Raw genomic sequence first — 10,785 nt, 5'->3', positions numbered from 1 at the left:
GAAAAATAAAAGACGGAGAGTATTTTTCAGTAGACCAAAACGCAAAGTAAGAACCCTAGTAGCCTAATATCTCAGACTAGTTGATAAAATGTTCATAAGAAAGAAATGAAATTCTAATGGAAATGTTTCACAATGATGTCATTAGGCAGAGTAGGCAACAGATGGCACACAGACAGCAGAGTTGGGGACAGATATGCAGGGACAGACTGGCAGAGACAGGAAGTCTCAGGTAAGTTTGTTGAGTCTTTGTTTGGCAACATTATGGAAGGTTCTCCATTTTTTTGACTTGTAAAATAGGAACATAATTGGAAAATGCCATGGTTACCCCCACTCTCAACTTAAACTGGTGACTGAACTAAGATTTGTTAAAGGCAATGGTATTGCTGTTGTGATTAGTTGTGTAGTTTGGGTACCGGTAGTTAGGAGTACGGCAAACACCTTATTTCTTTGGTTCCTCAATATACATTTACCATATTACAATGTAGTCTATGTGTTACAGCACTACTTTTGGTGTCCCCCTCAGGAATTGCTCTTGAGAAAATGTCCCCTCCAAAGTTGATATCAGATTTTCGCCCCAGGGCATGGGTCCTCAGATCCTCAAAAAGTGAAAGTGGACCATTGTTTTTCCTTTGGAATAGTGTTCAATACAAACCAAATGTTATATGTCACATGTGCTGAATACAACAGGTGTAGACCTCACAGTGAAATGCTGAATACAACAGGTGTAGACCTCACAGTGAAATGCTGAATACAACAGGTGTAGTAGACCTTACAGTGAAATGCTGAATACAACAGGTGTAGTAGACCTCGCATTGAAATGCTGAATACAACAGGTGTAGTAGACCTCGCAGTGAAATGCTGAATACAACAGGTGTAGTAGACCTCCCAGTGAAATGCTGAATACAACAGGTGTAGTAGACCTCACAGTGAAATGCTGAATACAACAGGTGTAGTAGACCTCCCAGTGAAATGCTGAATACAACAGGTGTAGTAGACCTCGCAGTGAAATGCTGAATACAACAGGTGTAGTAGACCTCGCAGTGAAATGCTGAATACAACAGGTGTAGTAGACCTCGCAGTGAAATGCTGAATACAACAGGTGTAGTAGACCTCACAGTGAAATGCTGAATACAACAGGTGTAGTAGACCTCACAGTGAAATGCTGAATACAACAGGTGTAGTAGACCTCACAGTGAAATGCTGAATACAACAGGTGTAGTAGACCTCACAGTGAAATGCTGAATACAACAGGTGTAGTAGACCTCACAGTGAAATGCTGAATACAAGCCCTTAACCAACAATTCAGTATATAAATACCGTAATAAAATTTTCCCAAAATAATAAGGAATCAAAGTAACAAATAATTAAAGAGCAGCAGTAAAATAACAATAGTGAGGCTATACAGGGGGTACCAGTTGAGGTAATATGTACACGTAGGTAGAGTTACTAAAGTGACTATGCATAGATAATAACAGAGAGTAGCAGTGGAGTCTTATGGCTTGGGGGTAGAAGCTGTTTAGAAGCCTCTTGGACTTAGACTTGGTGCTCCGGTACCGCTTGCCGTGCCGTAGCAGAGAGAACAGTCTATTACTAGGGTGGCTGGGGTCTTTGACCATTTTTAGGGTCTTCCTCTGACACCACCTGGTATAGAGGTCCTGGATGGCAGGAAGCTTGGCCCCAGTGATGTACTGGGCCATACGCACTACCCTCTGTAGTGCCTTGCGGTTGGACGCCGAGCAGTTGCCATAACAGGCAGCGATACAACCGGTCAGGATGCTCTCAATGGTGCAGCTGAATAACTTTTTTGAGGATCTGATGGACCCATGCCAAATCTTTTCAACCTCCTGAGGAGGGAATAGGTGTTGTCGTGCCTTCTTCGCGACTCTTGGTGTGTTTGGACCATGTTAGCTTGTTGGTGATGTGGACACCAAGGAACTTGGAGCTCTCAACCTGCTCCATTACAGCCCCGTTGATGAGAATGGGGGGGTGCTCGGTCCTCCTTTTCCTGTAGTCTACCATCATCTACAATACGCAGTAGGTTGACCAGTACAATAAATGTGGTGCAGTTCACAGTGGTTTCAGAGTCCCACAATAAGAGCTATGATGCTAATGTTCTCTGGGTGTCACTGAGTAGACTGATACCCCATGTCATTGATCCACAACCCATAGGTAAGGCTGTACAGGGAAATAATCCATAGGTAAGGCTGTACTGTGAAATAATCCATAGGTAAGGCTGTACTGTGAAATAATCCATAGGTAAGGCTGTACAGTGAAATAATCCATAGGTAAGGCTGTACTGTGAAATAATCCATAGGTAAGGCTGTACTGTGAAATAATCCATAGGTAAGGCTGTACAGGGAAATAATCCATAGGTAAGGCTGTACAGGGAAATAATCTATAGGTAAGGCTGTACAGTGAAATAATCCATAGGTAAGGCTGTACAGTGAAATAATCCATAGGTAAGGCTGTACTGTGAAATAATCCATAGGTAAGGCTGTACTGTGAAATAATCCATAGGTAAGGCTGTACAGGGAAATAATCCATAGGTAAGGCTGTACTGTGAAATAATCCATAGGTAAGGCTGTACTGTGAAATAATCCATAGGTAAGGCTGTACTGTGAAATAATCCATAGGTAAGGCTGTACTGTGAAATAATCCATAGGTAAGGCTGTACTGTGAAATAATCCATAGGTAAGGCTGTACAGGGAAATAATCCATAGGTAAGGCTGTACAGGGAAATAATCCATAGGTAAGGCTGTACAGTGAAATAATCCATAGGTAAGGCTGTACAGTGAAATAAGGATGGCCCCCAATGCAATTCTAAAGTCTAATACAGCCAGTGTGATTTCAGTAGATTTGTCAAATTAACAAATTATTGTATTTTGTTTATATAACGTTCCAAACTCGTTTAGCATGATATATTTAATTATGGCATAATTCCACTATTTGTATTCATTTGCATCACTGTCAATGGCCTACTTTTATTTTGTAGGCATAACATTCCACTACTGCGGCTCATCCTTATTGTGTCTAGCTTCACATAGATGGTTCTGACCTCCATTAATCACATAACCCCTAATTTATAAGACAGGTCTTATTTTAGATGACACCTAGCTAGCTAACTATAGCTACTGAAACAGATTGTCGTTATGTTTTTGGGAAGAACATAGCTAGTTGATGCAATCTTTTTTATGACCAGTAAGCGAGACAACTAAACCAGCATCATAGCACACCTATCGATAAATCGTGACATATGAAATACGAGTGATAGTGTAATCAATGTGTAACAACTACGTAAGAAATCATATTTAGTCATATTTAGGTCAACAATTGGACTGTGTCCCTATTCCCTATATAGTGCACTAAATTAGACCAGGGATTATAGGGTTAACTCCGACCAGAGTTAAATGTGTAAATGGAACGTCCTTCCCTTTTCTCTCTGCGTATTCTAACCTTGAACTGGAGCATGAGAATGGAGTGATATTCCCGGGGCGATAGGTAGCAGGTAGCCTAGTGGTTAGAGCGTTGGACTAGTAACCAGCAGGTAGCCTAGTGGTTAGAGCGTTGGACTAGTAACCAGCAGGTAGCCTAGTGGTTAGAGCGTTGGACTAGTAACCAGCAGGTAGCCTAGTGGTTAGAGCGTTGGACTAGTAACCAGCAGGTAGCCTAGTGGTTAGAGCGTTGGACTAGTAACCAGCAGGTAGCCTAGTGGTTAGAGCGTTGGGCCAGTAACCAGCAGGTAGCCTAGTGGTTAGAGCGTTGGGCCAGTAACCAGCAGGTAGCCTAGTGGTTAGAGCGTTGGGCCAGTAACCAGCAGGTAGCCTAGTGGTTAGAGCGTTGGGCCAGTAACCAGCAGGTAGCCTAGTGGTTAGAGCGTTGGGCCAGTAACCAGCAGGTAGCCTAGTGGTTAGTGTTGGACTAGTAACCAGCAGGTAGCCTAGTGGTTAGAGCGTTGGACTAGTAACCAGCAGGTAGCCTAGTGGTTAGAGCGTTGGACTAGTAACCAGCAGGTAGCCTAGTGGTTAGAGCGTTGGACTAGTAACCAGCAGGTAGACTAGTGAGTGGTTAGAGCGTTGGACCAGTAACCAGCAGGTAGACTAGTGAGTGGTTAGAGCGTTGGACCAGTAACCAGCAGGTAGACTAGTGAGTGGTTAGAGCGTTGGACCAGTAACCAGCAGGTAGACTAGTGAGTGGTTAGAGCGTTGGACCAGTAACCAGCAGGTAGACTAGTGAGTGGTTAGAGCGTTGGACCAGTAACCAGCAGGTAGCCTAGTGGTTAGAGCGTTGGACTCGAATCCCTGAGCTGACAAGGTAAAAATCTGTCGTTCTGCCCCTGAACAAGGCAGTTAACCCACCGTTCCTAGACCGTCCGTCATTGAAAATAAGAATTTGTTCTTAACTGACTTGCCTAGTTAAATAAAGGTAAAATAAAACCTGCTATTCATTGGGGGTGGAGATCAAATAAATAAATAAATGAAGGTGTGATGGAGCTGTGTCTACAGATTCTGACCTTGAGTTGATGCCTTCTTAACATGCATGAAACCAAAGCTTTTACGGTTACAGAAGTCATCAAAAGAGAGCGTCTGGGGAATGGGAGTGGAGCTAGGCACTGCTCGGCCTGGATTAACCTCTACATCACCAGAGGAACAGAGGAGGAGTAGGATGAGGGTACGGCTAAAGGCTATAAAAACTGGTCGTCTAGTACGTTCGGAACAGAGAGTAAAAGGAGCAGGTTTCTGGGCGCGGAAGAAATGGATTCAAGGCATAATGTACAGACAAGGGTGTGGTAGGATGTGAGTACATTGGAGGTAAACCTAGGCATTGAGTGACGATGAGATGTGTGGGCATGTGTGGGAGGTGAAACAAAAGGGCATATTGAGCAGGGCTGTAGGCTCTACAGTGAAATAAGACAATAATCACTAACCAAAACAGCAAGACATATTGACATTAGGGAGATGCGTAGCCGAGTGATCATAGGGACCAGTAGGAAGCTCGGCGAGCTGGAGACACGGCGATTCAGACAGCTAGCGGGCCGGGGTTAGCAGGCTAGCAGAAGGGCCTTAGAGGGACGTCGCGACGGAAGGTTGTCCTTCTAGAAGGTTCTTCCATCTCCACAGAGAAATTCTGGAGCTCTGTCAGAGTGACCATCGGGTTCCTGGTCACCTCCCTGACCAAGGCCCTTCTCCCTCGATTGTTCAGTTTGGCCAGGCGGCCAGCTTCCAAACTTCTTCCATTTAAGAATGATCGAGGCCACTGTCTTCTTGGGGAATTTCAAAGCTGGTGAAATGTTTTGGTACACTTCCCCAGATCTGTGTCTCGACACAATCCTTTCTCGGAGCTCTACGGAGAATTCCTTTGACTTCATGGCTTGGTTTTTGCTCTGACATGCACTGTCAACTGTGGGACCTTATATAGACAGGTGTGTGCCTTTCCAAATCATGTCCAATCAATTGAAGTTACCACAGGTGGACTCCAATCAAGTTGTAGAAACATCTCAAGGATGATCAATGGAAACAGGAAGCACCTGAGCTCAATTTCGAGTCTCTCAGCAAAGGGTCTGAATATTTATGTAAATAAGGTATTTTTGTTTTTTAAATTTCTAAAAAACAGTTTTGACTTTGTCATTATGGGGTATTGTGGGTAGACTGACTCGGTTTTTATTTTTTATTTAAGGGGTCTGAAGACTTTCTCGAATGCACTGTAAATCACACTCTGAGCAAAAGAGAATGTTTTGGGATTTTCCCCCTCCAGACATTATTCCCTAAAGGTCTTGATGAGATGCCCAAGCATGTTATATTGTAAATGTGAACATGAACTAATGCTGCCACTTCAGCCAACTCTGGTGGTTTTTCCTTCACTTTACCCAATGATTTACCAAAACGTACTTGATAGGTTAATGTCCTCATTGTGTTTTTACAGTCTTTTTTTAATACGTTTTATGTACACACTTAATTAGAATACTTATGAAATGCACATTGTTATATTTGGTAACACTTGGTTACTTTCCCTCGAATCCAACCCTATTGGATGCATTGAGCGGATATGGGTGGAGCAGTGTCTACATAGGGTGCAGGTTGTGAAGACTTAAAGCTCTGACGAAGGCCTTGAGGCCGATACGTAAAGCTTAAAAAGAGCAGCGAAACTAGCAAGAGCAGCCAGCGGTGCCAGCAAGAGCAGCCAGCGAGAGCAGCCAGCGGTGCCAGCGAGAGCAGCGGTACCAGCAAGAGCAGCCAGCGGTACCAGCAAGAGCAGCGAGAGCAGCGGTACCAGCAAGAGCAGCGAGAGCAGCGGTACCAGCAGGAGCAGCGGTACCAGCAAGAGCAGCCAGCGGTACCAGCAAGAGCAGCCAGCGGTACCAGCAAGAGCAGCGTGTGGGTTCTTCTTTTTTCTCTCAGGATGTAATACAACAAAATGTGGAAAAAGTCAAGGGCTATGAATACTTTCTGAAGGCACTGTACACACACTACATAACCACACACACTACATAACCACACGCACTACATAACCACACACATGCATTTTGATGCCACACACTCACAATACACATTTTCACAGTCTTTCACATAAGACAGATTGATTGCTTAGTCTCTCTACTCCTACCTACATGTACATATTACCTCGACTACCTCGTACCCCTGCATATCGACTACCTCGTACCCCTGCATATCGACTACCTCGTACCCCTGCGTATCGACTACCTCGTACCCCTGCGTGTCGACTACCTCGTACCCCTGCGTGTCGACTACCTCGTACCGCTGCGTGTCGACTACCTCGTACCGCTGCGTGTCGACTACCTCGTACCCCTGCGTGTCGACTACCTCGTACCGCCGCGTATCGACTACCTCGTACCGCCGCGTATCGACTACCTCGTACCGCCGCGTATCGACTACCTCGTACCCCCGCGTGTCGACTACCTCGTACCCCCGCGTGTCGACTACCTCGTACCCCCGCGTGTCGACTACCTCGTACCCCCGCGTGTCGACTACCTCGTACCCCCGCGTGTCGACTACCTCGTACCCCCGCGTATCGACTACCTCGTACCGCTACTCATTATATAATCTCCTTATTGTACTATTTCCTTTTTTATTTTTAGCAAAATTGTTCTTACTTTTTAACTGCATTGTTGGTTATTAAGGGCTTGTAGTAAGTAAGCGTTTCACCTGTTGTATTCGGCGCATGTGACAAATAACATTTTATTTGAGATAGTTCATCTCTACCAGGTATCTTCATGTAATTGACTGAAATATTGTGAATATTTTCCTCCAGTATTAAATGAGACATTGAGAGTTAACTCTGTTTTCAGACAGATTTATTATGTATTTTCCCCACAAGGGGGCGACAAGTCTGTTAGAAATGTGGAACTTTCACAGTTTGTAACAACAATGCATAGGATTTATTTTGTCATTTAACATTTATAGAACATTTCTGCATGACGTTTATGTCCCAGGGCATTTGCATTTTGAGACATTTGTTTGTTAGATTGCCACTATATTAAACATCTGTATGCGGTTGTCTTTCCTGGATACATTGGATCACCTCAAAGGTTATGTTGACAAGATAGAAATGGGACCGCTCTAACAATGGAAATACACAAATGCAGGCATTTTAACCTGACCCTGTGCCAAACCAAGGTAACCTGTTGATATGACTGCCACTCACATCTGCAGCCATGAAATGCTTTGAAAAGCTGGTCATGGATCTCATCAACACCATTACCACAGAAACCCTAGAGTCACTCCAATTCATATACCGCACCAATAGATCCACAGATGACTCAATCTCTGTTGTACTCCACAATGCTGTCTCTCACCTGGATGAAAGGAACACTTATGTGAGAATGCTATTCATTGACTACAGCTCAGAGTTCAACACCATAGTGCCCTCAAAGCTCATCACTAAGCTAAGGATCCTGGGACTAAACACCTTCCTCTGCAACTGCCAGCAGCATACCACCCTGCACCCCACTGCTGGCTTGTTTTGGAAGCTAAGCAGGGTTGGTCCTGGTCTGGTCTCTGGATGAGAGACTAGATGCTGCTGGAAGTGGTGTTGGAGGGCCAGTAGGAGGCACTCTTTCCTCTGGTCTAAAAAAAATATCCCAATGCCCCAGGGCAGTGATTGGGGACACTGCCCTGTGTAGGGTGCCGTCTTTCGGATGGGACGTTAAACGGGTGTCCTGACTCTCTGAGGTCATTAAAGATCCCATGGTTCTTATCATAGAGTAGGGGTGTTAACCCCGGTGTCCTGGCTAAATTCCCAATCTGGCACTCATACCATCACGGCTGTCTAATCATCCCCAGCTTACAATTGGCTCATTTATCTCCTCTCCCCTGTAACTATTGCCCAGATTGTAAATGAGAATGTGTTCTCAGTCAACTTACCTGGTAAAATAATAAAAATAATAAACTCTATCCTGGACTTCCTGACGGGCCGCCCACAGGTGGTAAGTGTAACGGATGTGAAATGGCTAGTTAGTTAGCGGTGGTGCGCGCTAATAGCGTTTCAATCGGTGACGTCACTCGCTCTGAGACTTGAAGTAGGGTTTCCCCTTGCGTTGCAAGGGCCGCGGGTTTTGTGGCGCGATGGGTAATGATTCCTCGTGGGTGTCAGTTGTTGATGTGTGCAAGGGTCGCTGGTTCGAGCCCGGGTTGGGGCGAAGAGAGGGACGGAACCTACACTGTTACATAGGCAACAACACATCTGCAACGATGACCCTCAACAAGGGTGCGTGCTCAGTCCCCTCCTGTACTTCAACACCATCATTAAGTTTGCTGACGACAAGAAGGTGGTAGGCCTGATCCCCAACAACCTATAGGGAGGAGGTCATTGATCTGGCAGTGTAGTGCCAGGACAACAACCTCTCCCCCAACGTCAGCAAGACGCAATGAGCTGATCATGGACTACAGGGAAAAGGAGGGCCGAACAGGCCCCCTTTCACATCGATGGGGCTGTAGTGGAGCGGGTCGAGAGTTTCAAGTTCCTTGGTGTCCACATCACCAACAAACTATCATGGTCCAAACACACCAAGACATGAAGAGGCCACGACAACGCCTCTTCCCCCTCAGGAGGCTGAAAAGATTTGTCATGGGCACACATATCTTCAAAAAGTTATACAGCTGCACCAGAGAGAGCATCTTGACTGGCTGCATCACCAGGGTCAAGCTTTTTTATTTTTCATTTTCAAATTGAACCTTTATTTAACTTGGCAAGTCAGTTAAGAACAAATTCTTATTTACAATGACGGCCTCCCAAAAGGCCTCCTGTGGGGACGGGGGCTGGGATTAAAAATTCAACATTTTAATATAGGACAAAACACACATCACAACAAGAGAGACCTAAGACAGCAACACAGCATGGTAGAAACACATGACAATACAGCATGGTAGCAACACAGCATGATAACAACACCACATGGCAGCAGCACAACGTGGAAGCAGCACAACACATGGTACAAACATTATTGGGCACAGACAAGAGCACAAAGGGCAAGAAGGTAGAGACAACAATACATCACGTGAAGCAGCCACAACTGTCAGTAAGAGTGTCCATGATTGAGTCTTTGAATGAAGAGATAAAACGGTCCAGTTTGAGTGTTTGTTGCAGCTCGTTCTAGTCGCTAGCTGCAGCGAACTGAAAAGACGAGCGACCCAGGGATGTGTGCGCTTTGGGGACCTTTAACAGAATGTGACTGGCAGAACGGGTGTTGTATGTGGAGGATGAGGGCTGCAGTAGATATCTCAGATAGGGGGGAGTGACGCCTGACAGGGAGCTTCCTGCCATCCAGGACCTATATACCAGGTGGTGTCAGAGGATGGCCCCAAAAAAATTGTCAAAGACTCCAGTCACCCAAGTCATAGACTGTTTTCTCTGCTACCGCACCGTAAGCAGTACCAGAGCACCAAGTGCAGGTCCAAAAGGCTCCTTAATAATAAAAAAATAAGTTTTACTTTTATTAAACTAGGCAAGTCAATTAAGAACAAATTCTTATTTACAATGATGGCCTACCCAGGCCAAACCCAGACGACATTGGGCCAATTGTGCGCCACCCAATCACAGCTGGATGTGATGCAGCCTGGATTTGAACCAGTTGCTGCAGTGTTTCAGACCACTGAGCCAATCCAGAAGTTAACAGCTTCTACCCCCAAGCCACGAGACTGCTGAACAATTAATCAAATGACCATCCCTCCCTTTGTTGTTACACTGCTGCTACTCGCTGTTTATGATCTATGCAGCGTCACTTTAGCCCTACCTACATATACAAATTACCTCGACTAACCGGTACCCCCGCACGCTGACTCGGTACCGGTACCCCCGCACGCTGACTCGGTACCGGTACCCCCGCACGCTGACTCGGTACCGGTACCCCGGCACGCTGACTCGGTACCGGTACCCCCGCACGCTGACTCGGTACCGGTACCCCGGCACGCTGACTCGGTACCGGTACCCCGGCACGCTGACTCGGTACCGGTATCCCCGCACACTGACTCGGTACCGGTATCCCCGCACACTGACTAGGTACCGGTACCCCCGCACACTGACTCGGTACCGGTATCCCCGCACACTGACTCGGTACCGGTACCCCGGCACACTGACTCGGTACCGGTACCCCCGCACACTGACTCGGTACCGGTACCCCCGCATATAGCCTCTCTATTGTTGTTGCATTTTTTTATTTAGTTTATTTAGTAAATATTTTCTTAACCAACACTGCAGTAAAATAAATAGTTAAGGGCTTGTTATTAAGCATTTCACGGTGAGGTCTACACCTGTTGTATTCGACGCATGTGA

This window comes from Salmo trutta, chromosome 25 (assembly GCF_901001165.1).
Source record: "Salmo trutta chromosome 25, fSalTru1.1, whole genome shotgun sequence".
Classification (NCBI taxonomy): Eukaryota; Metazoa; Chordata; class Actinopteri; order Salmoniformes; family Salmonidae; genus Salmo; species Salmo trutta.
Note: the sequence above shows the minus strand (reverse complement) of the source record.